Source organism: Podarcis pityusensis (genome assembly GCF_964106645.2).
Source record: "Podarcis pityusensis genome assembly, chromosome: 6".
Classification (NCBI taxonomy): Eukaryota; Metazoa; Chordata; class Lepidosauria; order Squamata; family Lacertidae; genus Podarcis; species Podarcis pityusensis.
In genome coordinates this window covers 8,030,377-8,044,630 of record NC_138030.1, presented here as the reverse complement: position 1 = coordinate 8,044,630, position 14,254 = coordinate 8,030,377, and the positions used below count along the sequence as shown (strand labels likewise).

The following is a 14,254-nucleotide window of genomic DNA, read 5'->3' as shown; positions in this document are numbered from 1 at the left end:
CGAAGAATTGATGCTTTTGAATTATGGTGCTGGAGGAGACTCTTGAGAGTCCCATGGACTGCAAGAAGATCAAACCTCTCCATTCTTAGGGAAATCAGCCCTGAGTGCTCACTGGAAGGACAGATCCTGAAGCTGAGGCTCCAATACTTTGGCCACCTCATGAAGACGCCCTGGAAAAGACCCTGATGTTGGGAAAGATGGAGGGCACAAGGAGAAGGGGATGACAGAGGACGAGATGGTTGGGCAGTGTTCTCAAAGCTACCAGCATGAGTTTGACCAAACTGCGGGAGGCAGTGGAAGACAGGAGTGCCTGACGTGCTCTGGTCCATGGGGTCACAAAGAGTCGGATACGACTAAACAACAACAACATATGTATGGAAATATATGTGTATATGTACACACACACACAGTGCTTTTTTCTGGGGTGAGGCAGGGGTACACATACCCCTAAACTTTTTGTGAATTTAAGTTTGGCCTCATTGAGGGGCAGTATTTAAATACGAGTAGGAAAATGAGAGTTCCTGTAAACATTTCTATTAGAAAAAAGCAGTGTGTGTATGCATAAAAACTGAATTGAAACTATGTCTACAATAGCAATGGTTGTCATTTTAATTGTACAAACTAATGTTGTACAACTAGTTTGACAGCCTCCAAGTAAGCCGCAATGTATTTTGCCCTTTTCTTGTAGCTGGTGTGGTGTAGGGGTTTAAATGTTGGACTAGGATGGAATTTGCTCCCAAACGTGAGGGGTGGGCAACTTGAAAAAAATATTGGGGGGGGGGTTAGCCCCACTCCACATAATCAGTCACATGACACAGCACACACACATCATTTGAATGCCCATAGACTTTGGAGGGGGTGGGCGGTACCCTCAAATATTTTATGGGGGGGGGAAGGGATCTTGGCCCCAAGAGTTGGCTGCTATGCTCCCAGAGGAGGCAGGGATGAGCACAGACTGAGATGGCTTTAAAAGAGGATGAGACAAAATCATGAAGGATAAGGATATCAATAGAAACTAGCCATGATAAACCATAGAATCACAGAACCATAGAGTTGGAAAGGACCACAGCACAGTGCCGGATTTATGTATAAGCTAAACAAGCTATAGCTTAGGGTCCCACTCTCTTGGGGGCCCCCAAAAAATTTAAAGGGAAAAAATCTGGATGTACATTTCCAAAATATAAGTTAAAAAACAAAAACCTACATACAGCAACAGTGTTTTGTGTTGTGTAGGCTCCTATGATGTAAGTAATGGGCCCCACCTGCTAGTCTGCTCCCTAAAATATCCCTAGTTTGCTCATTTCTATATATAGGGTGCCTACATTCTCAATGTGCAAATAGCTTTAGATACCTATTAGGTCCATAAATTACCATATAGCATATTGTTGTTGTTGTTTAGTCATTTAGTCGTGTCCGACTATTCGTGACCCCATGGACCAGAGCATGCCAGGCACTCCTGTCTTCCACTGCCTCCCGCAGTTTGGTCAAACTCATGTTGGTAGATTCAAGAACGCTGTCCAACCATCTCGTCCTCTGTCATCCCCTTCTCCTTGTGCCCTCCATCTTTCCCAACATCAGGGTCATCATGATGACTTTTACCAGGTAGTGGTCATTGAAATTTGAAATACTTTATTGTCACTTGTACAACTTCTATACATTGAGATTATACGAGGAACCTTCACTCAGCTCTCTTAGTCTTAATTCCCCTCGTTTACTGACACACACACACCAAACCCGAAAGTCAGTTGCCCTGTTGTTATCTTTTCATTCACCAGCCTAACAGCCCATGGATAGAAGCTGTTCTTTACCCTGTTGGTGCGACTAATCATGCTTCTGTATCTTCTGTCTGAGGGCAGGAGATCCAGAAAGTGCTGGCCAGGGTGTGAATCATCCCTGAGAATTTTCTTCACTCTCCTGAGGCAACGTTCTTCTGCAATGTCATCCAGCGGATTCATGGGACAGCCCATAATATCTTGTGCTGTACTCACCACCCTCTGTAGGCACTTCCTATCAGTTGGTGTCAAACCAGCGTACCACACCATAATGCAGTATGAAAGGACACTTTCTATTGTGGACCGGTAGAAGGAGATCATCAAATGTTGATTGACATTGTTCTTTCGCAATATTCGGAGGAGATGGAGTCTCTTGCATTGCAGGGGGTTGGACTAGATGACCCTCGTGGTCCCTTCCAACTCTACAATTATGTGGTTCTGTGATTCTAGGAATCCCTGATTTGAATTGCCAGGGCTTTCCATTGCCTGATCCGATGAAACCTACAGTAGTACTTGGATCACACCATAGCTCATGGGATAGAAACGTCAAATTTACTTACGTTCATGAATCATGACTGATGAAGCAGTCTTCCCTTTTGCAAAATTGATGGTGTGGCAGAGAATCTGAGCATAGCATCTCTGCTGTAAACCCCTTTGCATTTCCTGAATAAATATATTTTTAGAGAGAGAGATAAGCAATAAAGAGCAAGAAGGGAGGTGATACCTTTTTATTTGATTATTAAAACATCAAACTAAATTGAACACACTTGCTGGAATCATACACCCAGTGGGCTACGAGAAATGAATAGATAGGGAAGAGATAGACACAGAGAAAGGAGAGACCTGTATATCAAATGGCAGGAGTATAAAAGAGCAGAAAAATAAAATAATTCAGATGCCTTTGCCCATCAAAATGACAAACGGAACACGGAACACACAAAGGAGAAATGTAAAGCAGAAATGAAAACATGAGGCAAGAGTTGTTCCCCACTCTATACAACAATTTGAAATGCATTATTAAAAACAGTTAAATTACAGACACAGGAACAGGGCTGAGGAACCCATTCACATGTGTGTTGCTATTTGATTTCCACACCTCCTTTCAGCAAAGGCTCCCCAAAAGGCTAACACAACAAGATTAATTCAAGCTGGCTGGATAATGAAATCAGCAAACAGTAATAAAAGAGAAGAGAATGTGGCAGGGAGAATAAAAAATCCATCCCCCATTTGAAGCCCATAAGAATGCAGGTCTCCTCACCTGGCACAGGAGTGACATTTATGGCTTGATTACAATGGCAATGGCAAGTGGGTACTTGCGCATGAGACAGACGCAGTCATGGATAAAACCCCACAAACCCAATTGCTGCTCAGCTGCTTGACATCTAGCGGGAAGACCAACACACCCACACATAGCTTTTCTCTTTTTTTCATTCCCTGCTTTCCCAGTTCTGTTTGACTGGTTCTTCTAGGATAAGTGTAGTTTGGGTAATCTTTACAACAACCCTGCAAGGCGGAATCATGATCATCCTCACTCTCACATTGCAGGTAGGGCTACGGTTCCTTCTGGGTGAGCACTGATCCTGACTTGTTTGCACAAAGTTTGCGGGGAGGTCACTGAAACACCAAAAGCCATTTAAAGAGGATTTGTTCTGGTTTGCTTGCAGGGATAGTATACAATGGACTCAATAGGGAGCGGGTGGTGCTGTGGTCTAAACCACTGAGCCTCTTGGGCTTGCTGATCAGAAGGTCGGCGGTTCGAATCCCCAATATGGAGTGAGCTCCCGTTGCTCTGTCCCAGCTCCTGCCAACCTAGCAGTTCAAAAGCATGCCAGTGCAAGTAGATAAATAGGTACAGTGTGGCGGGAAGGTAAATGGTGTTTCCATGCGCTCTGGTTTCTGTCACAGTGTTCTGTTGTGTCAAAAGCAGTTTAGTCCTGCTGGCCACATGACCCAGAAAGCTGTCTGTGAACAAATGCTGGCTCCCTCAGCCTGAAAGCAAGATGTGCACCACAACCCCATAGTCGCCTTTGACTGGACTTAACCATCCAGGGGTCCTTTACCTTACCTTTTACCTTTACAATGGACGTTGTACAATAAAACATTTTAAATGTGTATCAAAGTGCAATATACAGTGGTACCTTGGGTTACATACGCTTCAGGTTACAGACTCCGCTAACCCAGAAATATTACCTTGGGTTAAGAACTTTGCTTCAGGATGAGAACAGAAATCGTGCAGCCGGCGGCGCAGCGGCAGCAGGAGGCCCCATTAGCTAAAGTGGTGCTTCAGGTTAAGAACAGTTTCAGGTTAAGAACGGACCTCCAGAACTAATTAAGTTCTTGACCTGAGGTACCACTGTACACATGTGACACTAGATGGCGATAGTGAGCTATGCCAAATGCAATGTATTTTTCAAAATGTTTTCATGTGTGTAGATTCCATCAATATTGTGTCAAGCGATTGCTATCCCGCTTTGAGGTTTCATTACAATTGTATATGATCATACAATCATAGAAATGTAGAGGTGGAGGGAACCCCCCGAGGTTCATTTAGTCCAACGCCCTGCAAGAAAGGAATGTTAAAGCCAGCTGTCACAGCCAGCGTTGGAAGACTTTGGCTCATGCAGTAGGAGAAGCCAAGAGCATTACTGCAGACACACTGCAGAGTGTGACCAGCTAGTAATTCAATACAGACAACAAGTTTCACGTAGCACTAACACGAATTGAGTGTTTGATAGCTTGGCCATTTCCCAAACATTTTATAGCAGCCCCCAGAGAGAAGTGTTGGGCCTGTTTGTGCGAATAACTTCTTCTTTTTACAAGGTATCAGTCTTGGAAGATGGGAAGGGCTGGTTTCTAACAAAATGATGTTTGTTGACTCGCATCCTTCCAACCCTGTGAAAGTCAAGAGCAGCGAGTGGGACGCGCACAGAAGAAATCTCTCTATGGGATGTGGGATTTTGTGAATCGGAACAGACGAAGAAGGCTAAGGAAAATAATAAGGGAAAGGGCACGGTTTTCTGACATTTCCTTGTAATGGAATCCTCAGACTTTTCCAAGCGAATACTCCTGAAAAATGAAGCCACGGGGCATGGCAGGCATGGGCTGTCGAGGGAAATTAAGGAGAAGAACATGGCGATTCCTGCAAAACCAAAGGGCTTTCCCCCTGCTCTTAAACACTTACTCTGCAGTGATCTGGTGGCTCAATAAACACATCACATTAATTAGCTGAAGGTATCCAACTTCTGAACAACTGATTGGTTCAAAATTGGGAAAGGAGTACAACAAGGCTGTATATTGTCTCCCTGCTTATTTAACTTATATGCAGAATTCATCATGCAAAAGGCTGTACTGGATGAATCCCAAACTGGAATTAAGATTGCCGGAAGAAATATCAACAACCTCAGATATGCAGATGACTCAACTTTGATGGCAGAAAGTGAGGAGGTATTAAAGAACCTCTTAATGAGGGTGAAAGAGGAGAGCGTAAAATATGGTCTGAAGCTCAACATCAAAAAAACTATGATCATGGCCACTGGTCCCATCACCTCCTGGCAAATAGAAGGGGAAGAAATGGAGGTAGTAAGAGATTTTACGAAATTAAAAGACGCCTGCTTCTTGGGAGAAAAGTGATGACAAACTTAGACAGCATCTTAAAAAGCAGAGACATCACCTTGCCGACAAAGGTCTCTATAGTTAAAGCTATGGTTTTCCCAGTAGTGATGTATGGAAGGGAGAGCTGGACCATAAAGAAGGCTGATCACTGAAGAATTGATGCTTTTGAATTATGGTGCTGGAGGAGACTCTTGAGAGTCCCATGGACTGCAAGAAGATCAAACCTCTCCATTCTGAAGGAAATCAGCCCTGAGTGCTCACTGGAAGGACAGATCTTGAAGCTGAGGCTCCAATACTTTGGCCACCTCATGAGAAGAGAAGACTCCCTGGAAAAGACCCTGATGTTGGGAAAGATTGAGGGCACAAGGAGAAGGAGACAACAGAGGACAAGATGGTTGGACAGTGTTCTCGAAGCTACCAGCATGAGTTTGACCAAACTGCGGGAGGCAGTGGAAGACAGGAGTGCCTGGCGTGCTCTGGTCCAGGGGGTCACGAAGAGTCGGACATGACTAAACGACTAAACAACAACAATCCAACTTCAGGCTTACGGGAAACAGATGCAGCTGAGGATCCTATAAGGCAGAACCTCTGGCCCTTCATCTTTCATTGGACTGCATATCCCACCATCCCCGATGCCTGCACCTGCTGGCAGGGACTGCTGGGAATTGGGATCATAGAGCCATAGAATCGTAGAGTTGGAAGAGACCACGAGGGTCATCCAGCCCAACCCCCTGCAATGTGGGATTTTTTTTGCCCAACGTGGGCCAAAAGATTTGAAATCTACCTGATCCTGAAGAATAATTATCATGAAACAACCCACACAGATGCTTTGGACAAATGCTGCTCATAGACTGTTTTTCTCCCTGCTATACCTCCTGCCAAATCATCGGCCTTCACAGAGACCCGAGTTCAAATCCCGCTTGAAACTCAGTGAAAACTAGCACCTCTTAGCGTTAAAGTACCTCCATGGTTTATGCAGCAATCTTATATCCTGCAGCATATAAAATGGAAATGGGAGCATGCTTCTTTAAAACACCTGTGTACAGGTGCCATAGAACAGCCAATCAGGGTTTCTGGGCTCACATTATCTTACGATCTTTTCTAAATCTTTTTTCTTCTAAATGTCCATCAGCCCTGCACATTTTTAGCTTGTTTATTGTGGGGAACGCCAATGAAAAATAGCCAACGTGATTTCCTTGTGCGATGGGAAGCCGCAAGCCAAGCAGACTTAATCTGCCCTCCTGAAATATTATTTGACACTATTTGTACAAAGCAGCCCTCTGTAGTCAGAGCCTGCCTCTTTCATCCTTTCCCATCCAGGCATATTTTACTGCAGGAGATCTGAGAAAGTGCAACACCCATCAGTTGCCCCCCATGTCATGCTTAGTATTCCCTAGCCATCATGAATTGCTTTGGTTATGGGGGCTTCAGCACCCCGCAGTGGAACACCCACAGCCGTTCCTTAACGTGCTTCCTCCTTCCTCTTGAGCTGCTGAAGAACTGTGGCAAATATACCAACCAAGCACTAGCTGTGTGTTTTCCAGACAATTTGTAAATCATAACTCCTGTGGAAAAGCGGCATCAGCGCTTGCCAATTGACTGGGGGCAATTTTGATCACGGCCACTGATTTAGCTGTCCAGACTGTGCATGAATATTCTTGGCTGGTAAATTAACCAAGGCAGAGCATGAGAGGGAAAAACAATGGGGGGGGGGGGAGAGAGAGAAATGAGAAAGGCTGTCCAACAGTGCTCCCTTGAGGCTATGTGTATGAAGTGTTCAGTCTGAGAGAGAGGCATGTTCAGCCAAATCAGCATTGCTAATTTGGACCTATGCCAATAACAGAGTTATTCAGGGCCAAGCTAAACCTGACTGGCATCAAGTTCACCCAGGCATTTTTTAACTTGATTAAAAATATTTCCATGCTGTTTTTCATATATTTTTTCAAAAGAATAGTCAGTGTTTTAAATGTGGAAAAAACGAGTCTGCAACCAAACAATTCAATAAAAGCATTCAGTGGGAACAGAAGGCAAAAACGGAGTGACTATAACAAAGAGATAGAACCACAACCTGCCTAAGAAAACAAAAAGTTCTGCATCTGCTCCCTAAATCATAATAAAAACATCAGTGCTGGCCTAACACGTCTAAGGAGGTTGTTCCATTGGTAGGGAGCCAGTACCAAAAAGGCCCTCTCCACAATTGCCACCTGCCTAAGCTCTAACGGCAGGAGCACTCAGGTGAGGCTAAAATAGCCATCCACCTAGGGGAGGCTGAAAGCTGTGTCCCCGTGTCGCTTTAGTTCTTTTCCGTAACTCCTGGAGTCAGGCATTCCTATCCCACCTCTGCACTTTGAATGTGTGGATAGCATCATTGCAAAGATATGGAGCAGATACTGAGGTCATGCGGGGAGAGGAAGGGAGCCCAGTTGTGCAAGTGAAACAACACTCCTGCAGTGTGGGGGGAAAACCCTATATTCCTATGAAACTGCTTTATACCGGGGCTGGATCTACACTGATGTTATTAGAATGATAATAGATATCTCGTGCTAAAACATCACAGGGCTTAGGTAAAGGTAAAGGGACCCCTGACCATTAGGTCCAGTCGTGGCCGACTCTGGGGTTGCGGCGCTCATCTCGCTTTATTGGCCAAGGGAGCCGGCGTACAGCTTCCGGGTCATGTGGCCAGCATGACTAAGCCGCTTCTGGCGAACCAGAGCAGTGCACGGAAACGCCGTTTACCTTCCCGCCGGAGCGGTACCTATTTATCTACTTGCACTTTTGACGTGCTTTCGAACTGCTAGGTTGGCAGGAGCAGGGACCGAGCAAAGGGAGCTCACCCCGTCGCGGGGATTCGAACCGCCGACCTTCCGACCAGCAAGTCCTAGGCAGGGGCGTAGCATGGGTTGTCAGGACCCGGGGCAAGGCAAATAATTTGCACCCCCTAACCCGTGGATTTGCGCCCCCTAACCCTAACCCCCAGATGTTGCGCCCGGTGAGGCCAGCCCCCCCTGCACCCCCCACGCTACGCCACTGGTCCTAGGCTCCGTGGTTTAACCCACAGCGCCACCCGCATGCCCTGGACATGGTACTCAGCTGCTGAGTTTGGGTCCCTCCAAATCTAACCCTCCGATGATTAGGCACACTCAGTTTGGTGGCATGCAGAAAAAAAAGGGGGGCTCTACTTTCTCCTCTGCCCCATAGAAGCAAACATTTTCAAGTGCATCTGCAGTTTTAATACACACACACAAAATACTTTGCCTCCCCAAAGTTCCAGAAACATGACTCTAATTAAGCACTCCAATGTAATGTATATATCGGAACCGCAGCACGTTTTGTTTCTGTTTAGCAGAACATCTCACGTGCCTGATGTTTCACTGCTCCCTCCAGTGTTCACATATTTTGGAGTCCGTTTCCTTCTTGCTGGCAGGAGGAAGCAGCTACAGATGTTAAGCATCATTAGCATGAATGAGAGTGACTGTAAAATCTCCCACGTATCCCAAGGAAGACGAAGAGGCTGCAGCAGAGCTAAGCATATGCAAGACAGGAACACACTGAAAATGAGCAGTTTGGCATTGTCCCTGTGGGCTGCTGACGTGACCGTTAGGCGAAACCTCTGCAGACTTCAAAGTTGTCAATTAAAAAGAAATTAGCGGCGGATGTGTGATTATGCTCCTGGCATTTATCTCCGGCGAATCCCTGAACATTCACATGTTCTTTCTCGGGTATTTATTTCTTATCATTATTTATAGCCCCACTTTTCAGGTTCAAATCCTTCCAAGGCGGCTTGCAAGGAACATTAAAATGCATTGAAGCGCAGACCAATCTCCGAGTGGTAAGAGATTTCAGGGGTGCCAGTGCAGACCCCGGGTTTGGTTTCCATAGGGTAATGAAAATAATTGGTAAACCATTATATTTGAAGAGATGCAATGAAAAACTACTAAATAAAGCACTTCATGCAAAAAGCTTTGTTTGCATAATCAATGCAATTGTTGTTATCAATGCAGTTATAATCAAGGATGCGAGGCCCTATACCATGGCTTACTTGGCTTGCTCTAAAGATGATACCAGATCTTGAGTTTTGAAAAGAAAAAGGTTTTTCCCCCTTAGACTCACATGAATCCAGCAAGACCATTTAGCAAACACTGAAAGTTGCTCTTATTTCTTCATTTCCCCCTTTATATCAAATTCTGAAGCCTAAATGCAGAACATCCAACTATTTTACAGCAATGTTTAATAGTCTTATTTATGGGAGCACCAACAGTGCATTCCATGCTCAACAAAATTCAAGAGACAATGTCCCCGCCTTTATAAGCTAAAACTCAGCACAAGAGGAGCAACTCAGACTGGGGAAGGAAGAGGAAACTAGACAAAACTGCAAAGATGATTAATGCAAGTGCAACGAATGTATATTTCATTGTTCCTAACAATTATCACCTTGTGTAAAAACTGTGTATGTGAGGCGTTATGGTTTTGTTTGTTCTTATGTTATGTATTTTTGTGTTTTTATGTTGTAAACCGCCCTGTGATCCCCAGATGAAAGACGGTATAGAAATTAAATCAATAATAATAATAACAACAATAACAACAATAGTACATAATAATAATAATAATAATAATAATAATAACGGCCAGAAAGACCATTAGGTAGCTCCTGAAGTATCATCGAGTGTGGTCTGAAACACACGAGAGTGGATATAACGGTGTCCCGTTTTGTTTAAATTGCGGTCCTACAACTGCACGTGTGGAACCGCCTTCCTGGAACAACACGCGTGTAGCGCGCGAGCCTCCTCCAATGAGCGCGTTTCTCCCGGCTCGCTCGCAGCAACCAATCAGCAGCAGCGACCGCTTCTCCTCCTCCTCCTCCTCCTCCTCCTCCTCCCGGCTTTCTCTCTCCTCAGCGCGCGTCTGTCAATCAACGAGCGCTGCCGTGGCTTTCGGGCGTCTCTAGGACTCTAAGCAGGAGCCGCGTCGAGCTGCTCATTAGCATATCGTGGAGGAGGGGGCGTGGGGCACAAGGTGCCGCGCGCGCGGAGTCGCGCAGGCGCAAAGCGTCTCTCGCGCACGAACGCACGCACGCGCGGATGGACCCTCAGGAGCCCGCCCTGCCCACATCCCTCCGCTTCCGCCCTCCCTCCTTCGGACTACCCAGAACCCCTTGCGAAGTGGCAACGTAGCCGGCTATGGCGGAAGCTGCGCCTGCGCTGTGAGAAGAGAAGGGAAAATATATATATATTTTTTTTCATTGAGGGAGAAAAGCCGAAGCCGGGTGAGAGGCTTGACTGACTGGTAGCGACTGCGTTGCACCCGCCGCGCCACTGAACCCGCCAGGTACAACCCGTGGGCCGAGGAGATAGTTATCATTATTGCTATCATCGTCATTATTATTATTTAAAAGAAGAAGAAAAGGAGGGGAGAGAGGCGTCCCCCCCATTTCTACCTCAGGCCACATCCTCATCTTCGAGGGTGAGGGTCGGCATCCCCCTCCCCCTCCAGAATAATAATAATAATTTTAAAAACCCCTCTGGCCCTGAGTTCGAATTCTGGTTTACCTCAGGAACTCTGGTGTTGGTGGGGTTCTGGAGGGAATGGCTTCCTGACCCCCCAGGTGCGTGGGGGGTGAGTGAATGGGGTTGGCTTTTCATAGGATCATAGGGACCACAAAGGGTCATCTAATTCGACCTCCTGCAACGCAGGAATCTTTTGCCCCCAATGTGGGACTCGAACCCGCTACCTTGAGGTGAAGAGTCTCACGCTCTGCGGATTGAGGGTATAGTGGGCTCTGCTTTCATCCTCATCATTTATTTATTTATTATGATCGTTATTTATTGCATTGACGCCTCACCTTTTCCTCTGAGGAGCTCAAGGCGGCTTACGTGGGTATCTCCTCATTTAGCCCCTACAACAACGGCTGGGTGAGGTAGGTTGAGAGGCATTGATTGATTCTCCCGAGGTCCCCCCAGCAAGAGCTTCATGGGCTTCAAACGCTGGTCTCCCAAGTCTTAGTCGGACACACTAACCGCTGTGCTACTCTGGCTTTCATCATTATCATCATTTCCTTTATTTATTTAATTTGTATACCGGTCTTCCTCTGAAGATCTCAGGGTGGTTAACAGCATAAAAATAGAAGATTAAAGCACAAAATGTGTAATAAAGACAAGAAGAGGAGCAAATCAAACCAATAAGTGCCCAATACCTCCCAATCCCACAAACATGTTTAAAAGGATATGGGATGTTGATCAGCCAAAAGGCCTAGTTCATCATCATTGTGTAGCTTCAAAGTCATGGGGCAAGAGGATGGGATCCTTTTACGGATGGTAACCAGTTAAAAACCAGGAAGCGGAGAGTAGGAATGAATACAGGTTGTTTCCACATCGGAGGGGTGATGATGGTGGTGGGGATGTATAAATATATATACTGCCAAAAATGGCTTTAAGGCAGTTGGCTAAATTGGACTTTTCTAAGCAGGGTGTAAGATGAGGGTTTCCACAAGGATCAGTTTGGGAAATTGTCTTCTTTAATGAACTGGAGTTTGAGGTGAATAGTGAGGTGGAAACGTTTGCTGCTGATGCCAAGTTGCTCTGGGTGGTAAGAATAAAAGAGCTTTCCATACTGGGTGAATGGGCAGTAAGATGTTCAAGATCTGCACTGCTTGCTCATTTGCTACAGGGCCAGGCTCAGGGTGTTACTATTAGTATATAAAGCCCTTAACAATTTGGGACCAGTTTATTTGCAAGGTTTCCTTACCCTACATGCGCCCAGTCAACCACTTCAATTGGCAAAATCAGCACAGCTACAGATTCCATATAATACCCATTCCATTTTTGTAAGAACTCTGTCGTTTAGTGTGGAAGTGCTTACACTTTGAAACCTCCTTCCTATTGAGATCAAGCAGGCATCTTCACTGTACTCTTTTCAGCATCTGCTAAAACATTCCTGTTTAAACAAGACTACCCAGATGATTAGAAAGTTGAGGTCATTTCAGTCAGTTTCAGTATTTAAACTTCTGCATGTTTTAAGGTAGTGTTGTAAGTTTTCCTTGATTTTACTGTTTTAGCTTTTGTAAACTGCTTTGAGGGTTGTTGTTTTTACAATCAAGCAGTGTATAAATTTTAAGAAGTAAATGAAATAAAAGATATGTAAGTGTAGGTATGCACATTGGGACAAAAATTTCTAACTTAACACTGATAGGTGATGGAGGTGACTGACTGAGCAGTAAGGATCCTGAGGTCGTGGTGGAAAGAATGAAGTGTGTGGCAGATGTAAAAAGTGTGTACAAAGGGATCGATAATTGGAGGAGGCATGAAATACAAGGCTACCAGTATTATCTTTAAGCAGAAATTTGGTGCGATCACTCTGGCTGCAGAACTGCTAAAAAGATATTGCAGTCCTAGAGAAGGTGCGGAAATGGATATTCATAATGATCCAAGGACTGCTCTCCTAAGGAAAGCTTGCAACATTTGGAGAGGGGTGGTGGTGTTAGGAGAGGAAAGCAGAGCAGGGAAGACATCCATGGTGTGGAGAAAGTAGATAGAGAGGTTTTTCTCCCTCTTGTACAGCACTAAAACCCAGGATCATTCAGTGAAGATGAATGGTGGGAGATTCAAGACAGGCCGAAAGAAGTGTTATTTCACACATTTAAAAGTTAATCTGTGGACTTTGCTCCCACAAGATGCAGTGATGACCAAAGAAGGGGATTAGACAAGTTCATGGAGGATAAGGCTGTCAGCATCTACTAGTCCTGATGGCTGCATGCTATCTCCAGAATTAGACGCAGGATGCTTCAGTACTGTTTGCTGTCCTCTGTCCTTCCTATGAACTTCCCACAGGCATCTGGTTTGGCATACTGGGAAATAGGATGCTAGACTACAGAGGCCCTTTGGTCTGATTAAGCAGTGATACTATGTTCAGGAGCCTTGAGAAGGGTGGCAGAGTTTGTCTCACCTGCACTGTCTGGTTCCATTAGACCAGATGCCCGTAATGTCTTAAGATTATTTAGTAATCCTTTTTCCATCCCGTCTTTCTTCCAAAAAACTCAGGGTATTGCACATGGTTCCCCACCCTTTTGTTTGAATTCTTACAACAGCCCTGTAAGTTAGGTTGTCCTGAAGATGGTGTCTGGCTCAAAATTACCCATGACTCTAACCTATAGGCAACATTGATACAGTGAGGTATTTTCTCTCTTCTTCCTTACTCATCCCTCACTTCTGAACTTGGGATGCCATCTTATGTGTATCTACTTGATACAGTGAGGTATTTTCTCTCTTCTTCCTTATTCATCTCTCACTTCTGAACTGGGGATGCCATCTTATGTGTATCTACTTGAAAATAAGTCCCACTGGGCACAAAGTCCCGTTGTGTAAAAATGCATGAGGATGGGCTGCAACATTTGTGTTCCAGTTTTATTTATATTTATTAAATCTCACTTAGAAATATATGAACAGAAGCAGTTCTGTCTTCTTACCCTTGCTGCTCCTTTTGGAAACTCATATTGACTTATTGGGGCTCTCGTGTAGACATTTTTGGATCAGTTCTGCACTCTTGATTAATTCTGTTTTAGCGTACTCAGGCTATTCAGTGGATTCTTCTTCGCTGTCTAGGTGTATCCATGCAGTTTATCTGCTAAAAATCAACAAAAACTCCTAAGAACAATGTTGTCCTTCCCTGCCCCCAGGTTCCATGTGTTCATGCTAGAATATGACCAATGGCCATTCTGGGTGCTGAAATGGAACACTAGGTTTCCTGCTCATTCCCCTATCTGAATGATAGCTGGAAACTTGGAAAGAGAGGGGGTGAGCCATTTGCAACTCTTCCCATTTCTTCGAAGCACCTGAAGTAAGGCATTAGGGCAGCACCCCAAAACTGCTGCTTCATGT

At 45.0% G+C, this 14,254-nt stretch overlaps 1 protein-coding gene across 6 annotated transcripts in view; it reads left to right on the top strand.

The window, feature by feature from the left end:
• Window positions 1-10,536: 10,536 nt before the first annotated feature.
• ARFGAP1 (ARF GTPase activating protein 1) overlaps window positions 10,537-14,254 on the top strand; it is a 33,410-nt gene continuing 29,692 nt past the window's right edge. For 4 of the 6 annotated variants that reach the window (XM_081011410.1, XM_081011408.1, XM_081011406.1 and 1 more), the window contains exon 1: window positions 10,538-10,709. The gene's annotated coding sequence lies outside the window, so the exon portion shown is untranslated. Of the gene's footprint in view, window positions 10,710-14,254 lie in introns of all 6 variants that reach the window. The other 2 variants (XM_081011407.1, XM_081011405.1) reach the window with 1 other exon arrangement.